The following is a 21,447-nucleotide window of genomic DNA, read 5'->3' on the forward strand; positions in this document are numbered from 1 at the left end:
CCTCCAGACAGGTGTTTGTCCCCCTGTGTGCTGATGGTGTCAGGTTCTTGTCTGGTTCTGGCATTTAGGTCGCCACGGACTAGTACATGTCCCTGGGCCTGGAAATGATTGATTTCCCCATCCAGGATGGAGAAGCTGTCTTCATTAACGTATGGGGATTCTAGTGGGGGGATGTAGGGAGCACACAGGAGGACATTTTACTCTGTTAATATCATTTACTTTTGAATTTCTAGCCAAATGTAAAATGTTCCTGTTTTGATTAATTTAATGGAGTGAGTTAGGCATGCTCTATATCAAATTAACATACTCCCTGAGTCCCTTCCCTGTTTCACACCTGGTAGTTTGGTGGATGTGACAACCAGCTCTCTGTAACCTAGAGGGCAACCAGTGGGTCCGTCTACTCTATATCACGTTTCTTGTAGGATGACAATGTCTGTATTTCCGATTTCTTTGAAGTTCCTGCTCTTTAGGCCAAAGGCAGATGACCTCAGGCCTTGGATATTCCAGGATGAGAAGGCTAGTGAAGGCTTTGTGTTCCATAAAGTGTCCAATGTTGTTGGTCGTGTGGTTTGGCCTCAGGCCAGTAAGTGTGAGCAGAGCCTGCTGAGCAACTGGTACATGCCATTGGCTTGGGCTAGTGTAAGAGTGGGGGTTGGGCCTGTTTGCCTGCTCACAGCCTAGGCGTGTGTGCGACTTCCATGTTGAGGCCCTCTTTGCGGGGGTGGGGTGCATGGGGTGGGCAGGAGGGGAATAGGTCTGATCTGAGGGGGCCTAAATGGGGTGTGGGCATGGTTGACTTCGGGGGGTGTTGATTGGTTGGGGTGGGGTTGTGGATGTGGCTGGTGGTGTTGTGGTCTGGATGTAGGTCCTCTCGGCATGGGTCCTCTATGTGTAGGTCCAGGGGGGGTCCCGCAGGTCTGGGGAGTGTCTCGCTGGTCTTGGCGGAGTGTCTATGGATCTGTTGCTCCTGTGTGGAGTTTTGGGGCTGCGTTTGAGAGCGATGTCCTTTAGCGAAGGTGGGCATTGCTGCCTTGTATAGGTGGACCTAGTCATAAAGGCTGTTCAAGTCCAGGGTGGAGTGGTGGGCCAAGTAAACATTTGGTTTTGAGGCACAGTCACGGGAAATACTTGCGTTTACCCGCTGTATGGTAGCAAGGTGGAAGTATTTTCGTGGTAGCAGGGTGGATATAACCACTTGTGCATTGGGGAAAGTCGAAGAAGCTTTTTCAATCACTCCCTTGAGTGCTGTCGCCACCCTTTCCTGCTGTGCTCTCAGGTCGTTTGTGCCTGTGTGTATTATTATGTGGCTAGGTGAACCTAGTTGGTCCTCAGACAGAAGGTCTAGGGGTGCGCTGGGTGTTTGGACATCAGAGTTTAGACACACTGTGTTTGGGAAAATGTTTTTTTCTTGTATATAATTGTATTTCCCGCATGAGTCCTACCTTCCTATGTCGGGCATGCTCTCGCTCTATCTCTCTTTCTCAATTCAATTATATTTCAGTTTAAGGGCTTTATTGACATGGCAAACATATGTCAACATTGCCAAATCAAGTGAAGTAGACAATAAACAAAAGTGAAATAAACAACACAAATTAACATTAAACATTACTCACATAAGTTCCAAAAGAATAAAGACATTTCAAATGTGATTTTATGTGCAAATAGTTAAAGTACAAAAGGGAAAATAAATAAACATAAATATGGGTTGTATTTACAATGGTAATTGTTCTTCACTGGTTGCCCTTGTCTGTCTCTCTCTCTCTCTCTCTCTCTCTCTCTCTCTCTCTCTCTCTCTCTCTCTCTCTCTCTCTCTCGAGCACTCTCTCTCTAGAGCACTCTCTCTCTAGAGCACTCTCTCTCTAGAGCACTCTCTCTCTCTCTCTCTCTCTCTCTCTCTCTCTCTCTCTCTCGAGCACACTCTCTCTCTCTCTACCTCGAGCACACTCTCTCTAGCTCTTTCTTTCTACCTCCACTGTGTCGAGCACTCTCTCTCTCTCTCTGCCTCCCATGTCGAGCTCTCTCTATATCCCTTGCAGGGCCGGATTACCGAACGGGCATGTAGGGCACGTGCACTGGAGCACCCAACCACCTTTTTTGGGTTGGGGGCCTGTCATGCCAAATAATGTCCCCGGGCCAAATAGTGTCCCAATCTATGTCACAATGGGATTCGATAAACTATTAGCGTTCATCGCTATATCAAATGACCTAATGATTCGAATTTTGGATATCATTACAGCCTAAATTACGTTATTTTCATCATCGCTATGGAAACAAGGTGTCACTCCCTGACCTTAGCCTTTTTATGTCTCTATTTGGTTTGGTCAGGATGTGATTTGGGGTGGGCATTCTATGTTTTGTTTTCTATGATTTTGTGTTTCTATGTTTTGGCCGGATATGGTTCTCAATCAGGGACAGCTGTCTATCGTTGTCTCTGATTGGGAACCATACCTAGGTAGCCCTTTTTCCCTCCTTTTGTTGTGGGTAGTTAACTTTGTTTGTGGCACTAATGCCCTGTAAGCTTCACGGTTGTTTTTCGTTTGTTGTTTTGTTGGCGACATTTTAAATAAAAAGGAAAATGTACGCTCACCACGCTGCACCTTGGTCTTCTTCCAGCAACGGCCGTGACAAAAGGTTGATTTCCGCGACACTTTCGCTGTCTGAACAACTTTGGTTTAGCTAATTAAAGGGAAAACATTAATTCTAACTACTTTTTGGTACCTTGTTAACATTACAACATGAAATCCATGTCTTAAACATTGCTACGTTTCAGAAATGTCAAAGAAAACGTGTAATCTGCTTGACACATTAAAGTTACTTACCTTACAGATCACCAAGTCAGCTAATTTCCACTCCTATCATATGCAAATCCATTTGATTCATACACTGGCTCGTCTGGCTGTCATGTTTTTATTTGAACCTGCTCGTCCCTTTTCTACAGTGAAATAATATAATTTCAGTAGTCCTCTATTATGATTCATTTTATTCTATCTCGCATAGCTCATTAGTACACCCTTGTGGTTGAATATATATATCAATTGTAGGTCCTATGATACATTAGGATGAATAATGTGGAACAAATAAATACCATCAAAGGACACCTTACAACTAACAATAATGAACACCTTATGAAACAGCTGTGAAAACCAACCTGGCAATATTTAAGATTTTAATACATAAACTTCGGTAGTTTTTTGGTACAGTTGTGTCATTAATTTATTTTCAGATTGTTTTTGGTGCACTCACGTGGCAATCAGGTGTGTGGAATAAAGAGGTGGGTGCTGTGTGGGTGGGAGGTTCTACCTGTCACTTGTTCTCAACAGGCAGTCTCAGAAGGGGGACTTGAAGAGGGAGACTGTGAAGTCCAGGCACTCCTGCTCTCTTTGTTCTGAGTGTTTGTAGTGCTAGTGTTTTTAGTTCATCTGTGTATCTCACATATTATATGCCCAGTATGATACGGCTAGCAAACTTTATTAGCAGATAATGACAACATGACAATAACAGTAGCTTTAGATGATGTAATGAGATGGAGGGGATGGGATGAGTGGGCAAGATAGTTGGGCAATCAGAAGTCACTAGATGCAGAATTTCATATGGAGGGAGAGGAGAGAAAGAGTTAAAAGATGAGGAGAGAGGAAAGAGGCAGAATCAAGAGATGCTTGATCAGGTGCTGCGGCTAGTTCTTCCTGTCATTTGTCCTCGACAGGTCGCCAGTCTCAGTCAAGGGTTCAATAACATGGGCCTGGTTTAATTGGAAGCCCTCTCACCACGTCAAGGTACAGGCCGAGAGAAGGATGTTATATTTTTTGGGGACCCAGTTTAATTATGGCATTTAAGCCCCTACTTTATCTTTGCAGTGTTTGACCTGATGGGGCTTGGATAGGTGTAGCAATATGGTGATGTCTCAACCCTGCTGTGTAATGGACTCCGGGAGACTTCTGCCATATTACATACACACATCTAGAACATCCAGATATTGGAGAGCAATTCTGAGATAATAATTTCAAGCGGACTGAGTGCGCATTTCTGAGGTGAAATAGAACTAGAACTACCGGCGTCCTCCTTTATCGCGACCTCTACGAGGTAACCAAGCAACCAGCATAGCAACGGACGCTTTGGTTCATTACGTAATCCGGTCAGAATGTTGCAGGTTCTAGCAACAGCTCTAGCAAGAGAAGCTAGAACTCTTCGAATCCCATTGTGACAGTAGAGGGGGACACTATTTGGCATGACAGGCCCCCCAGATACACTAAATGACCAAAAGTATGTGGACACCTGCTTGTCGAACAACTCTTTCCAAAATCATGGGCATTCATATAGAATTGGTCCCCCCTTTGCTGCTATAACAGCCTCCACTCTTCTGGGAAGGCTTTCCACTAATGGTGGAACATTGCTGCGGGGACTTGCTTCCATTCAGCCTACCACTTTGAGGCTGAGCTGTTGTTGCTCCAACCTAGACATTTCCACTTCACAATAACAGCACATACTTGACCTGGGGAGCTCTAGCAGGGCAGAAATTTGACTAACTGACTTGTTAGAAAGGTGGCATCCTTTGACGGTGCCACGTTGAAAGTCACTGAGCTCTATCATTAAAGCCATTCTACTGCCAACGTTTGTCTATGGAGATTGCATGGCAGTGTGCTCAATTTTATTCACCAGCAACCGGTGTGGCTGAAATAGCCAAATCCACTAATTTGATGGGGTGTCCACATACTTTTGTATGTAGTGTAGCATATGAAATTCAAAATGTGTAGAATTGCTGGAAATTAGCTTAAAAACTGCAAAATGTTCTCTCAGCTTCGTGGCAAAAGCTGGAGAATTGCAGCTGCAACATTTTCTCTTAGCCTCATGTTTCTCTCTGCACCATAGCCCCAAATGTCGGTGCCGCGGGGCCCCAAATGCAGTAGTCCGGGTCTGCTCCCCTGTGTCAAGCATTCTCTCTCTCTCTCTCTCTCTCTCTCTCTCTCTCTCTCTCTCTCTCTCTCTCTCTCTCTCTCTCTCTCTCTTCTGTGTAGCACTCTCTCTCTAAGTAGCTCTCTCTCTGTGTAGCACTATCTCTCTCCTCTGTGTAGCACTCTCTCTCTCCTCTGTGTAGCACTCTCTCTCTCCTCTGTGTAGCACTCTCTCTCTCCTCTGTGTAGCACTCTCTCTTCTGCTATCTCCCCTATGTAGAGCAGTCTCTCTCTCTCTCTCTTCTGTGTAGCACTCTCTCTCTCTCTGTGTAGCACTCTCTCTCTTCTGTGTAGCACTCTCTCTCTCTGTGTAGCACCACTCTCTCTCTCTGTGTAGCACTCTCTCGCTCTGTGTAGCACTCTCTCTCTCTCTCTGTGTAGCACTCTCTCTCTCTGTGTAGCACTCTCTCCTTGGTGTAGCACTCTCTCTCTGTGTAGCACTCTCTCTCTCCTCTGTGTAGCACTCTCTCTTCTGCTATCTCCCCTATGTAGAGCAGTCTCTCTCTCTCTCTCTCTCTCTCTCTCTCTCTCTCTCTCTCTCTCTCTCTCTCTCTCTCTCTCTTCAATACTGCGCTCCCTCCCTTCAATACTGCGCTCCCTCAGGGACAGCAGTGTAACCTCCTTCCTTTGAACATGACCCCCTCCCTCCGAGGCTGTACATTTTTATGCTGTTGGGAACTGGCTTTGGGCTGGTTTTAACTGCCTCACACCTGCGCATATTGTAGCTCCCCCTTAACAGCTGACAGTATAATGTAGTGTAGGTTGCTGTGTGTGTTACCAGGAGGGAAAGAGAGGGCTTTGCGGCTGATGGCAACATGGCAGCTCCTTGTAAGACCCTTCTCACTGGTTGAAACAGATGCATTCTGTATAGGGATTTTCCTGGAAGTATATTATGATATTATATTCTAAACATTGATTGACTGAATTGATGCTTAAACTGAGCTTGGTTAACTCTTGCAGGGAGGCCCGGGTTGTGTGAGTACGTGTGTGTGCCTACTGTATGTGTTGGCTCAGACAGCAGCACCCTCCTCCTCCCCAGTAGCCATAGGAAGCTGCAGTAGAGTAGCTCTCTCCCTGGTCGGGCCCTGCTGCCCTGTTAACACTGAAGACTTAATTATGGTGATCAGGTAATACTGGAGAAAATAGCAGGAATGCTGTCCACATGGCCTTGCTCACAGTAGGATTAGCTGCACGAGCTGCACTGCTCAACATTGGCCAGCTCCCTCTCCCTCCTCCAGAACTTCTCTCACAGCTGCTTTTGTCTCGTGCTCCGAAGAGAGGGGGGGGGGGGAGACAAGGTGGGGGGGAGCAAGAGAAAGAAGAAAAAAAGAAAAAAAGAAGACAAAGACTAAGAAAATTAATCTTCTGGGTGCTGGATCTTAATTCGATTTAATGAAGTGGGCTTGAGGTTTGAGAGGCTTTGAGGTCTGAGCGCTATGACACACACACATACACACACACACACACACATACACACACACACAGACGGAACTCCCAACTTCTTTAGGTTCCTATTGATCTGTTGGAACAAACCCTATTATGAGCAATTATGTTATTCACCAGCCGTGGCAAATCAATCTCTTTGCTTTCATTAGTAGCTAATAAAAGGAGTTAGCAAATCTGTTAAGCTTAACAGTGATGTTTCCGGGATCTTTGAGTGTGAGATCGGAAATCTCTGTTTCCGTCCTGTTAGTGTTCAGACTGCTTTTGTCTCAACTGATGTGTCTCCCCCAGCACTAAAGCTTGTGAAGTACGGGTTTAAGACAAACTGTATTAGAATCAACATCTGTCCATGTTGCTGTCCAATTCTCTGTGGGTATAGTTGATCTTCCAAACAGAGGCCCTTTTGGGATTCTTTTTTTTGGGGGGGGACCCTGAATTAATGTGTCATGGCTGTTAACCTATGGGACCAAGCTATCTGAGCATCTGTAACTTTCTGGGTGTACTGTAGCTCCCAAAGCATTGACACAGACCCTATATGCTGCAGAAAAAAGAAAAACAATCACAAAAGAAGGCCCCTCTTCGACTGTACCCCCTACCCCACCTCCCCTCCATCTTCCTCGCCCCCACCACCACTCCACCACTGGCGGAGAAGCCCATTACTGTGTTCATCTTCTCAACATTTGACAGGTGGAAGTAGAACTTTGGGGTTTACGTTTTAATTATAAAGAATTCCAGATGTGGAAAGGGGCTCATAAATTAGAAGCAGAGCTACTCAAATATCTTCTTTCAAAGGCACCAAGCGGGTCAGCATCTGCTTCTCATTGCACACAATGTTATTAAGGGCCCTGACTAAAGAAAGACCCAAAGTCCCCTGTCTGGCCCCACAATAATTGACACTATTAAATGTGCCTAAACAGATTTAGAGCGTCCAGAAAAGTTACATTTGTCTTGAAATGTGAAGGGAAATGGAAGAGGAGGAACCAAGCACCTAATCTGTTACGTATAAAATATACATTTTTAGAAAAAGGGGGAAAGAAGGGAGGGAGGGCAGAAAATGCACAAATACAAACAAATTAGCCAGGTGCCTGTGTGTAGGAATATTGGAGGGAGGTAGGGACAGGAGAAAAGAGGAAGGGAGGGGGTACGGAGGGAGGTAGGGAGAGGAGACGAGAGGGAGGGGGTACGGAGGGAGGTTTGAAACGTTGTGTTACCGCTCTCCAGCCCATGTTGTTGGTACATGAGCACACGCATGAAAAAAGCATCAGTCACAACAGACCAATCATCTGCTATTCTGGTTCTTTCTGGTGATCTTTTCAAAACACTATAATGCATGTTTTGTCTTGGATAATGAGAAGCATTGAGAGGAAAGTGTTTCTCTATTCTCTCCCATGACTGATTCACTGGCCCTTGCTTGGGAGTGGATTCATTTACTAAGGTATGAGAACAGTCGGGGGAGGTTCTCTTCTGCACTGTTCAACCAATCCAGTAAATGTGGAGGAGGAGTTAAGATGGAGTGTCGCCTTGTTAACTTCCAAAACCGGAAGTCTCATCTCATCACAGGTTCTCTTTCTATTTCTCCTTAAACCGGAACATCCGGTTGTTGGGGACTCGGCAGAGACTATGGACAGCCATGCTTGAAGCTTTCCCTACTTTCTCATTGGCAGAAAGGAGAAGTAAAAGGGAGGTCCTTGCAGCAGATTGGCTGAGGTGATTCTGTTTGTAGTCTGCGGTTGCCCAGTGGGTGCATGGACGGTGCCGGGGGTTGGGGGGGTTTGGGTCAGAGGGCCGCGCTCGGGTCGGTTGAGGGTGTGATGTCTCTCCCCGGTGTGGGACCCCCAAAAAAGACAAAAATAGAAAAAAAAGAAACACTCCCTCCTTCAAAAAGCAGAGCCGGATCGGCAGAAGTAAAGTGGGCAGGAACTCTCAGGGGTGTGATTGAAAGGGTGAGAAGTTAATTTGGCAGCTTTTCCTTCTCGCTTTGCTAATGTTTCCTCTCAGGACTAAACACCCCTACTTCCCCCCACTCACCCTCCACTTTCCCTCCCTCCCGCCCAGACACCCCACCAATGTCATGGCTCTCTTCTCCCCAATGTGCAGCAGCTTCCAACACTCACCCTTCCCCTTCCCCTCCTCTCTGCATGTCCTGACCTTTACCCCCCCCCCCCCTCCCCAAAAGCACCCTCCGACGCAGCGGTACACATTGACCCGAAACGAAACCTTCTCTCCCCAGGAAACTTCCTGCTCTGAAACACTTTGGCTCAAGTGTGTTTTCTCGTGGGACGTGGGGGGAGCAGGGAGGGAGGGAGAGGAGTAAGAGGGAGGTGGTGGTGATGTGGTACTTGAGCTAAATGGAGACTATGTTGGTGTATCTTCACGGCCTGTCAATCAGGGACCCCAGGGATTCTGAAGGGGGGAAGGTCTGCTACAGCTCAGGGGAGGATGGAAGGGATGCTGATGGTATGGGGAGCGTATGGTATGTGTGTGAGTGTGTGTGTGCTGGGTCAGAAGGCCACATGGTGTCCTTGCTCTCCTCAGTCACCACGTCCAGGATCACTCCCATCAACAGCAACACTTTCCTGAATCAACATGGACCTAAATACGCTCGCACACATTTCTCATTGGCCAGATCCCCACATGGCTCTGTACAGGCCCAGAGTAATCACAATCATAGAAGCAAACCCATGAGTCTCACACAAACCTCTCCTTTAGATCACACATAACACACCCACATTGTTTTAATGTCCTGAAGAGGCCACATAAAGACTGATCTCTAAGATCATGGACATACCTGATTTGAAGTTTGAGGGATGATATGAGAGAAGATGGAGACATTAACATGCCATAGAGCCATAGGAAGCAGTCCATCCATGTGCTAGAGTTTAATGACATACTAGCTTCTCCTTCTGGAGGCTCCTAGCATAATGTCTCCTAGCCTACAGTATAGTGTGAGGGTGGAGTAGCCCCATAGAGTTCCACTGGGGCTGATGTCACTTTGGCTCTAAGTCATTTCTCAGGCAGGAACCAGCCCTGTTACATGTAGCATTAATCAAAAGTTGTTAGCTGAGGCCACTCGCTCCATGTGTCCATGATCTCACACACACATGACCTCACTCGCAGGCACACACACACACACACACACACACACACACACACACACACACACACACACACACACACACACACACACACACACACACACACATGCTCAGGACAGCTTCCCATAAGTATTGTCCCATTGTCCCATGTCATTGCTGAGAGCATTGAGTAGTTATCTCTATCAGAGCCTCGGATGCATAGACTTGGGTTTCCATAGGTGTCCATCTGATGTACTGTATGTGTTGTAAATGATTTAGGTCTTATATGTTGTATTTCTATACTGTGAGGCACACACGGCTAACACACTGCTAACACGCGGTTAACACGCGGCTAACACGCGGCTAATACACTGCTAACACGCGGCTAACACACCGCTAACACGCGGCTAACACACTGCTAACACGCGGCTAACACACCGCTAACACGCGGCTAACACACTGCTAACACACTGCTAACACACTGCAGGCAGCGGTGTGAGACAGGCCAGGTCGGCTGGTGACAGTGTGCAGCCCCTTCTCCCACCTCATTTATCTGCTGTGGCAGCGGACAGAATGCAATTTCCTGCGAGGGGGAGGCCGGGGGGGCGGGATGGGGGGGGGCCTAGCACATCAAAGGGCCCACTGAAAGCTATCAGGAACTTGAGTACTGCCAGCGCTGCGTGCCAACCCGCCAGCCCTCTCCTTTCCTCTCCCCCTCTCCTCTCCTCCTGTGGCGCACCCGGACGCTAGGCCCAGGATCGGGCACGGTGTGGATTGGTTAAAATACCCATTCATTTACTAAAGTAAGACACCTTGAGTGGGGAGCAGCTGGTGCAGTGAGGGCAGTCATTAAGCTCACCACAACACCAGGGGAAGGTCACAGTTTAACACATACAGTACCAGTCAAACGTTTGGACACACCTACTTATTCCAGGATTTGTCTTTATTTTTACTGTTTTCTACAATGTAGAATAATAGTGAAGACATCAAAACTATGAAATAACACACATGGAAGGGTGGAGGGACAGTGTATGCTTGTTTGTGTGACAGTGTGTCTGCGTGGGTTTTCGCTTGGACAGCATAATAATAACCAAAAAAGTGTTAAACAAATGAAAATATATTTTCTATTTGAGATTCTTCAAAGTAGCCACCCTTTCCATGTGTGTTATTTCATAGCTCTGATGTTTTCACTATTATTCTACAATGTAGAAATAGTAAAAATAAAGAAAAACCCTGAGTAGGTGAGTAGGTGTGTCCAAACTTTTTTATGGTACTGTACAAGCCACACTCATGCGTAGACACACTGTCACACACACAAACAAGCACACACTGTCCCACCCACAAAAACACCTACAAACACACACGCAGCACAATCTCTGAAACACAAACAAATACCCCTCCACCCTTACATCTCACTTTCGCTCCTGTGGTGGATGGATAGGGCAGGGCACAACTGGCAGCCTCTACTAAGACCATTTTGTGTGTGTGCTTATTTGTGTGGAGTGCTTGGTAATGGATGCATCAAATGCACCAAATGAGAAGCAGCTTGAGCTGAGATGCCTCGGCAATAGAGTGTGGAGCACTTCTGCCCTCCTCTCTGCCTCTTCCTCTACCCCACCCCTCTCTCTTTCTTTATCTCGCTTTCTTTTCTCTTTCTCTCTTTCTCATTCTCTCGGTTTTGTGGATTGAGTGGGACAGGGGCTTTGGGTGGGTTTTACACATGTGCGTGTGTTAGAGATAGGAAGTAATAAGGCACCCTTTGAATACCAGCTCTCCCACCACCCCTTAGCCCTAACCCCCGCTCCTTTTTATGTGGCGTAACAGTCCTTTCCTGAGGACCGGAGGAGGAAATGGGTCCATCCATGTCATCACAAAGAGAAAGAGAGGCCACGTTGCGGGACCTATACCCCATAGCCTGCTGGGATAGGGCCCACCCCACCCTAACCTATAGCCTTCCTTCAGTGTTGGGGAAGCTGCTATGAAAATATTGTTTACCAAGCTAACAATTACTTCACACTGGAAGATGTACAGATCTACACTAAAGAAAAATAAAAAAGTATGTGAACCCTTTGGAATTATCTGGATATCTGCATAAATTGGTCATAAAATTAGATCTGATCTTCATCTAAGTCACAACAACAGACAAACACAGTCTGCTTAAACTAAAACACACAAATTATTGTATTTTATTTATTCTATATTGAATACATAATTTAAACATTCACAGTGTAGGTTGGGAAAAGTATGTGAACCCCAAGGCTAATGACTTCTCCAAAAGCTAATTGGAGTCAGGAGTCAGCAGCCTGGAGTACAATCATTGAAACGAGATTGGTTAGAGCTGCCCTTCCCTATAAAAAACACTCACAAAATGTTTTGTTTGCTATTCACAAGAAGCATTGTCTGATGGGAACCATGCCTCGAACAAAATATATCTCAGAAGACCCAAGATTAAGAATTGTTGACATGGATAAAGTTGGAAAGGGTTAGAAAAGTATCTCTAAAAGCCTTGATGTTCATCAGTCCACTGTAAGACAAATTGTCTATAAATGGAGAAAGTTCAGCACTGTTGCTACTCTCCCTAGAAGTGACCGCCCTGCAAAGATGACTGCAAGAGCACAGTGCAGAATGCTCAATGAGGTTAAGAAGAATCTTAGAATGTCAGCTAAAGACGTAAAGAAATCTCGAACATGGTAACATCTCTGTTGACGAGTCTACGATACATAAAACACTAAACAAGAATGGTGTTCATGGGAGGACACCACAGAAGAAGCCACTGCTGTCCAAAAAAAAACATTGCTGCACGCCTGAAGTTCGCAAAAGAGCATCTGGATGTTCCACAGCGCTACTGGCAAAATATTCTGTGGACAGACGAAACTAAAGTTGAGTTGTTTGGAAGGAACACACAACAATATGTGCGGAGAAAAAAAGGCACAGCACACCAACATCAAAACCTCATCCCAACTGTAATGTATGGTGAAGGGAGCATCATAGTTTGGAGCTGCTTTGCTACCTCAGGGCCTGGACAGCTTGCTATCATCGACGGGAAAAAATGAATTCCCAAGTTTATTTTGCAGGAAAATGTTAGGCTATCTGTCTGCCAATTGAAGGTCAACAGAAGTTGGGTCATGCAACAGGACAACGACCCAAAACACAGAAGTAAATCAACAACAGAATGGCTTCAACAGAAGAAAATATGCCTTCTGGGAGTAGCCCAGTCAGAGTCAAGACCTCAACCCAATTGAGATGCTGTGGCATGACCTCAAGAGAGCGGTTCACACCAGACATCCCAAGAATATTGCTGAAACAGTTTTGTCAAGAGGAATGGTCCAAAATTCCTCCTGACCGTTGTGCAGGTCAGATCCACAACTACAGAAAACATTTGGTGGAGGTTATTGCTGCTAAAGGAGGGTCAACCAATTATTAAAACCAAGGGTTCACATACTTTTTCCACCCTGCACTGTGAATGTTTACACGGTGTGTTCAATAAAGACATGAAATCATATAATTGTTTATGTGTTATTAGTTTAAGCAGACTATACTTGTCTATTGTTGTGACTTAGATGAAGATCAAATCAAAATACCAAAAAAGTGTTAAACAAATCAAAATATATTTTATATTTGTCACGCCCTGACCTTAGTTCCTTGTTTATGTCTCTATTTTGGTTTGGTCAGGGCGTGAGTTGGGGTGGGCATTCTATGTTTTGTTCTATGTTTTGTATTTCTAGGTGTTTGGCCTGGTATGGTTCCCAATCAGAGGCAGCTGTCAATCGTTGTCTCTGATTGAGAACAATACTTAGGTATCCTGTTCCCACCTGTGTTTGTGGGTAGTTGTTTTCTGTTTAGTGTTGCTGCACCTTTCAGGACTCTTTCGTTTCATTCACTCTCTCTGTTGTTTTTGATTACTTCAGTGTTCAGTTTATTTATATTAATAAAGATGGACACTTACCAGACTGCGTATTGGTCCGATCTTGACTACTCCTCATCCGACGAAGACGAAAAACGTTACAATATTTGAGATTCTTCAAAAAGTGACCCTTTGCCTTGATGACAGCTTTGCACACTAGCTAACGTTAGCTGGCTGGCATTACGTATATGATCTGTGTGGTAATGTTATTCATATCTCAGAGCCATATGCATTGCTAATTATAGCCTAATGTTAGATAGCTAGTTAACATTGAACCTAGCTAGTTGGTTAGCTTTAGCTACCTGTAGATTAATTCTGGGTAGTAACATTATGAGTTGGGATTATGGTTAATTGTTGTCTAAATAAGACTCCACCTTGCGAGTAACCATTTCACTGTGCCATTTTCATCTTTTAACAAGCTAGAAACCAACCAAAAACATTGTTTAGAAAGTTGATTTTAGTTGCCTGGTTTGCTATATTGACATACTGTGCATTCGGAAAGTACTCAGACCCCTTGACTTTTTCCACATTTTGCTACGTTACAGCCTTATTCTGAAATTGATTACATCGTTTTTCCCCTCATCAATCTACAAAGCAAAAATAGGTTTTTAGACATTTTTGCAAATGTATTAAACATTTTAAACTGAAATATCACATTTATGTGATGTATTTATGTACTCAGACCCTTTATTCAGTACTTTGTTGAAGCACCTTTGGCAGCGATACAGTCTCAAGTCTTCTTGGGTAGGACGCTACAAGCTTAGAAGCTTAGCACACCTGTATTTGGGTATTTTACATAAGTATTCAGACCCTTTGCAATGAGACTCGAAATTTAGCTCAGGTGCATCCTGTTTCCATTGATCATCCTTGATATGTTTCGGCAACTTGATTGGAGTCCAGCTGTGGTAAATTATATTGATTGAACATGATTTGGAATGCCAAATACCTGTCTATATAAGGTCCCACAGTTGACATTGTATGTCAGAGCAAAAACCAAGCCATGAGGTCAAAGGAATTGTCCTTCGAGAAGACAGGGTTGTGTCGAGGCATAGATCTGGGAAGGGTACCAAAACATGTCTGCAGCATTGAAGGTCACCGAGAACACAGTGGCCTCCATCCTTCTTAAATGGACAAAGTTTGGAACCACCAAGACTGTTCCTATAGCTTACCACCCGGCCAAACTGAGCAATCGGGGGAGGAGGGCCTTGGTCAGGGAGGTGACCAAGAACCCGATAGTCACTCTGACAGAGATCCAGAGTTCCTCTTTGGAGATGGGAGAACCTTCCAGAAGGACAACCATCTCTGCAGCAATCCACCAGTCAGGTCTTTATGGTAGAGTGGCCAGACGGAAGTCACTCCTCAGTAAAAGGCACATGGCAGTCCGCTTGGTTTGCCAAAGACACCTAAAGGACTCTCAGACCATGAGGGAAAATATTATCTGGTCTCCAAATTCTTTGGAGTGAATGCCAAGCATCATGTCTGGTGGAAACCTGGCACCACTCATTACCTTGCCAATACCATCTCTACGGTGAAGCATGATGGTGGCAGCATCATGTTATGGGGATGTTTTTCAGCAGCAGGGACTGGGAGACTGGTCAGGATCGAGTGAAAGATGAACGGAGAACCTGCTCCAGAGCCCTCAGGACCTCAGACTGGGGTTAAGGTTCACCTTCCAACAGGACAACAACCCTAAGCACACAGCCAAGACAGCACAGGAGTGGCTTCTGAATGTCCTTGAGTGGCCCAGCCACAGCCCGGCTTGAACCCAATTGAACATCTCTGGAGAAACCTGAATATAGCTGTGCAGCGCCGCTCCCTATCCAACCTGACAGAGGTTGAGAGGATCTGCAGAGAAGAATGTGAGAAACTCCCCAAATACAGGTGTGCCAAGCTTATAGTGTTATACCCGAAGAAGACTCAAGGATATAATTGCTGCCAAAGGTGCTTCAACAAAGTAAGGAGTAAAGGGTCTGAATACTTATGTAAATGTTTTATTTTGAATAATTTTGCTAATATTTCTACCATCCTGTTTTTGCTTTGTCATTATGTGTAGAATGATGAGGATTTAAAAAAAACAAATATTTTAGAATAAGGCTGTAACGTAACAAAATGTAGTGAAGGGGTCTGGATATTTTCCGAATGCACTGGCCATCTTTGAATGCAACGTTATTTTCTCAAACTCTTTAGGGACTACTGTGATGAGTCCAATGACCAAATTGGGAGTGATTCTGACTTTTAGTCCATGAGAAGAACATGTTTTATGATTTTTTAAGTATTAGCATTACATAGTTAAAGAAGGGAATTGTTAACAATTTCATACTTTTTCAAGATATCAATGCCAAACTTAAGATGGTTCATCATAATGTCTTTGATGAACCTAAACAGTTTCAAGTTGATGGTCCATTGTGTAGTGGATTTACAAAGGATTGTACATGTCCATTTCAATCTGATTTACTGATTCATGAATAACTCTGCCATCTCTTAACCAATCCCTTAGCTCTTCGCAAACTAAGTTAAGAGATATACCATGTGCATACGTACCAAATTTGGTGTTATTATGGTTCACAATAAGTTTTTCAAAGGTTTTCTAAAATGTCCAGGATGGAAAAAATCTTGACTAACCTTACGGGTCCTTGAGACAAATGTTCAGCATAAGGAAAGACACTTACATACAAAGTTTAAAGTACATAGGTCAAACAGGGAGGAGGATAAGTGAGTCTTTAAGTGAGACCGCTTAAAACCGTGCCACCTATAGGCCAATCTGTGCGATTCTTATTGACCAAGTTACTCATGGCCATGGTTTCTGTGTGCTAAATTAGAAAAAAAGTGAACAATCTATGCTTAAGTTATTTGATCAGGTCAAGTGTGCTTTGCTGTGAACCCCTAATTATTGCCTACTTCACCCATATTTTGTTTTATTTTTGCAAAAAAGAGGATTGTGTACTTCCAGTAGTTAGCTACACCAATACATGGCAAAAAAGTTACTGAAAACAATACGTAGATTTTACTTTAGTTCTACTACCACCAAGCTACTGCAAAATGTAGTAAAATTACTAGGTGACTAGTTCACTACTCCCCAACACTGCCTTCCTTCATTGCCAGGCCTCTAACTTGTGAAGAGCAGTAGAACCTAATTGTTTCTATTTAGATTACTGGAGATCTTATGTAATGTTTCCACAGATATTAAACAAGCAAGATACTGTGCTTTTAGGTAGACAGCTGGTGGAGGTGACAATAGGCTCTCTTTCATTTGCATGTATATGTCCACCCTCTCATAGCCTCCATGTAACACGTCTGCCATGATGGTGAAAATGGTCAACAGTTTTTGAACAACATCTGTATCTTTTCCATCTTTTTAGTCATCTACCCGAACATTTTCTCAACATTTTTGCAACGTATGGTAACCCTTATACGCAGCTATGAAAACAGCCCAAACCAAACCTCTGTAGATTCAAAATGGCCTCGTCTTTATGACCACTGAGATGGCAGGGCTTCCGCTGGAACATTCTATAGGACTGACCACCAGCTGCATAGCGGGCAGGTCTATCTACAGGGTATCACTAACCGGATGGCTGGCTGGCCTGGGGAATGCTTTTGTCTTAAAGGTCCAATGCAGAAGTTTTTAAATCAATATCAAATCATTTCTGGGTAACAATTAAGAATCTTACTAACTTGGTTTTCATCCAATTTGCGACATATTATATTCTATAATATTATAATCATAATATTCAAAAGTCTGAATAAACAAAATAGGTGCATTTTCACACCAGTCTTGTGTTTCCACCAAACTGACTTGTTGCAGATAAAAATCAGTGTGTGATGACCAAGTGCACACAACATTAACTTTTTGACTTAAGTTTTCATGTACCAAATAAAAATCTATGTTTCCATCACATTTTCAACTCTACCAATAGTTGTGTCACAAAATCGGTTGCGATAAACAGCAAATGTGTCTGCTCTGGTCTTGGTACGTGTGCTCTAGACAACAGCTCACTGGTACAGTGCAGGTAGGCTACTCTACATGATGACATTATGAATAACAGCAAGAATATTTATATTTTTCAAAACAGCAGTCAAGCATCGATCATCATGTCACCAGAATAAGATCCTCGATATTTATTGGAAAGGAGCATCAAGCCCATCACCTTGCATTTTCACCACCCTGTGACGTTCATCATAATTTATTTAATCTGTAGCCTAATAAACTGCCTTGTTTCCTAAGTTGTAGTGGGAGGACCCCACACCATGTCATCGCGTGACTCCAAGTTTTCTTCGATATGATGGTATATTTGTGCATAAAGACGTTTCCACCACCATTTCTCACATAGTTAATTTTACCCACACAAAAAGATTCCACCATGTTGAACAAACAAAGCATCTGTCGGCATTTATAGAATTGTTTGCAAACTTGCTGTTTCCATCCCAGATGTCGTGATTTTTTTAATATGGTATGACTTTACTCGCATGAAAACTGTAGATGGAAACGTATTCAATGTAATAGATTTCCATTAAAATTGGCAAAAATAGCTTTTTAGCAAAAAAAGTATTTATCAAGCAAAAACTTTGCTGGGACTGTCTGGGAGTGTTCTGAGTCGGGAGGGTAAAACTGAAAACGACCTGTTATTGGGCAGAGAGGTTTGGAACTCTCTTTGTTATTGGTTAATTAACCAATTTACCAGATGGCGATGTCGGCATGGAAAGCTGAAACTCCCGCCCATGGAAACCTGCTAATTAGAAGGTCCTGTGTAGATTATATTTTTATGAGGCAACTATCAGGAAATATCACTGATGAAATGTTTTCACACTTTTACAGTGTTAGTTTCAGCTGTTGTACAATATAATATAAAACACAGGGGAAAAAAGCATTTTGATTCCACTGGGCCTTTAAGAGATCCAGACCCCACATTAAAGTGTGTGTGGGGTCATAAGTGACCTCCCCCCTCTCTCTTCCTGCTTTCCTCTCCCCGTGCATTTCTGCTTTTCTACAAGGACCACCTTTTCATGTCTTTCAGTGCCAGCTCTCAGAGGTACTCAGAGGCAAGGTTAACCGGGTTAATTTAAGGGAAGGGGGTTAGGGATGGAGTTGGGTTTGGTACCAAGGGGTGCGGCTGGGTGGGGCTGGGTGGGGAGTTAGTCGCTGGAGATGGGATCCCTTATCAAAGCCATCAGAAATGCCTTGTCGACAGCCATTCATTGGGCTGGGGGAAAATAAACCAACCCGCCCCCACAATGACTGAGTGTTGGGCAGATAACAGTGGGCCATGGGGGTGCCCTCTCCCCTTTCTCTCCACGTCTATCACTCCTTACCCTGACTCTCCATCTTTCTTTCCCGCTCCCTCTCTCTGCCTCTTTCTGTCCCTCTCCCTCTCTCTCTGGCTGGTTGTGTGACTGACGGTGGAAACAGAAAGCCTCAGTGTGGGAAGTCACTTGTTATCTGAGAGTCTTGGGAATCAAGCCCTCAGCAGAGGCTTCACTCAGCGCGCTAATGAAAGGTGGACAATTTAGGTGCTTTCGTTCCCAACATAGTTAGACCTCCCATCTCTGGTCTTCCTTCCACTCCGCTCCCTCTCTCCCTCATTCACTCTCCTCTGCAAGCTCCTCCCCTCTGCCTTTCTCCCACAAACAGTATTGCGATGCCATACCATTATTCAGGCAAATTGTTTATAATTTTTTACATTGTGGCACTCCATACAGTGCATTCGGAAAGTATTCAGACCGCTTGACTTTTTCCACATTTTGTTTCGTTACAGCCTTATTCTAAAATGGATAAAAAACGGAAATATCACATTTATATAAGTATTCAGACCCTTTACTCAGTACTTTGTTGAAGCACCTTTGGCAGCGATTAAAGCCTTGAGTCTTCTTTGGTATGATGCTACAAGCTTGGCACACCTGTATGTGGGGAGTTTCTCCCATTCTTCTATGCAAATCCACTCAAGCTCTGTCAGGTTGGATGGGGAGCATCGCTGCACAGCTATTTTCAGGTCTCTCCAGAGATGTTAGATCGTGTTCAAGTCCGAGCTGTGGCTGGGCCACTCAAGGACATTCAAAGACTTGTCCTAAAGCCACTCCTGCGTTGTCTTGGCTGTGTGATTAGGCTTGTTGTGATGTTGGAAGGTGAACCTTCGCCCCAGTCTGAGGTCCTGAGCGCTGCGGAGCAGATTTTCATCAAGGATCTCTCTGTACTTTGCTTCATTCATCTTTCCCTCGATTCGGGCTGGTCTCCCAGTCTCTTCCACTGAAAAACATCCCCACAGCATGATGCTGCCACCACCATGTTTCACCGTAGGGATGGTGCCAGGTTTCTTCCAAACGTGACGCTTGGCACTCAGGCCAAAGAGTTCAATCTTGTTTTCATCAGACCAGAGAATCTTGTTTCTCATGGTCTGAGAGTCATTTAGGTGCCTTTTGGCAAACTCCAAGCGGTCTGTCATGTGCCTTTTACTGAGGAGTGGCTTCCATCTGGCCACTCTACCATAAAGGTCTGATTGGTGGTGCTGCAGAGATAGTTGTCCTTGTGGAAGGTTCTCCCATCTCCACAGAGGAACTCTGGAGCTCTGTCAGAGTGACCATCGGGTTCAATTCACCTCCCTGACCTAGGCCCTTCTCCCCCAATTGCTGAGTTTGGCCGGGCGGCCAGGTCTAGGAAGAGTCTTGATGATGGAGTGATGGAATGATGGAGGCCACTGTGTTCTTGGGGACTTTCAATGCTGCAGAAATGTTTTGGTACCCTTCCCCAGATCTGTGCCTCGACACAATCCTGTCTCGGAGCTCTACGGACAATTCCTTCAACCTAATGGTTAGGTTTTTGCTCTGACATGCGCTGTCAACTGTTGGACCTTATATAGACAAGTGTGTGCCTTCCCAAATCATGTCCAATCAATTGAATTCACCACAGATGGACAATCAAGTGTAGAAACATCTCAAGGATGATCAATGGAAACAGGATGAACCAGAGCTCAATTTCGAGTCTCATAGCAAAGTGTCTTGTAAAGGCTCTGAATTTTTTTAATTTTTTTTTATTTCACCTTTATTTAACCAGGTAGGCTAGTTGAGAACAAGTTCTCATTTGCAACTGCGACCTGGCCAAGATAAAGCATAGCAGTGTGAACAGACAACACAGAGTTACACATGGAGTAAACAATAAACAAGTCAATAACATGGTAGAAAAAAAGAGAATCTATATACAATGTGTGCAAAAGGCATGAGGTAGGCAATACATAGAATAATTACAATTTAGCAGATTAACACTGGAGTGATAAATCATCAGATGATCATGTGCAAGAAGAGATACTGGTGTGCAAAAGAGCAGAAAAGTAAATAAATAAAAGCAGTATGGGGGGTGAGGTAGGTAAATTGGGTGGGTAGTTTACAGATGGACTATGTACAGCTGCAGCGATCGGTTAGCTGCTCGGATAGCAGATTTTTAAAGTTGTTGAGGGAGATAAAAGTCTCCAACTTCAGAGATTTTTGCAATTCGTTCCAGTCGCAGGCAGCAGAGAACTGGAAGGAAAGGCGTCCAAATGAGGTTTTGGCTTTAGGGATGATCAGTGAGATACACCTGCTGGAGCGCGTGTTGCGGGTGGGTGTAGCCATCGTGACCAGTGAACTGAGATAAGGCGGCACTTTACCTAGCATAGCCTTGTAGATGACCTGGAGCCAGTGGGTCTGACGACGAACATGTAGCGAGGGCCAGCCGACTAGGGCATACAGGTCGCAGTGGTGGGTCGTATAAGGTGCTTTAGTAACAAAACGAATGGCACTGTGATAAACTGCATCCAGTTTGCTGAGTAGAGTATTGGAAGCTATTTTGTAGATGACATCGCCGAAGTCGAGGATCGGTAGGATAGTCAGTTTTACTAGGGTAAGTTTGGCGGCGTGAGTGAAGGAGGCTTTGTTGCGGAATAGAAAGCCGATTCTTGCTTTGATTTTGGATTGGAGATGTTTGATATGAGTCTGGAAGGAGAGTTTGCAGTCTAGCCAGACACCTAGGTACTTATAGATGTCCACATATTCTAGGTCGGAACCGTCCAGGGTGGTGATGCTAGTCGGGCGTGCGGGTGCAGGCAGCGAACGG

At 44.5% G+C, this 21,447-nt stretch overlaps 1 long non-coding RNA gene across 2 annotated transcripts in view; it reads right to left on the reverse strand.

The window, feature by feature from the left end:
* Nucleotides 1-21,447, reverse strand: part of LOC139553415 (uncharacterized) — a 55,199-nt gene that overhangs the window by 19,848 nt on the left and 13,904 nt on the right. The gene's annotated exons all lie outside the window — the stretch shown is intronic.

Source organism: Salvelinus alpinus, chromosome 25, assembly GCF_045679555.1.
Source record: "Salvelinus alpinus chromosome 25, SLU_Salpinus.1, whole genome shotgun sequence".
Classification (NCBI taxonomy): domain Eukaryota; kingdom Metazoa; phylum Chordata; class Actinopteri; order Salmoniformes; family Salmonidae; genus Salvelinus; species Salvelinus alpinus.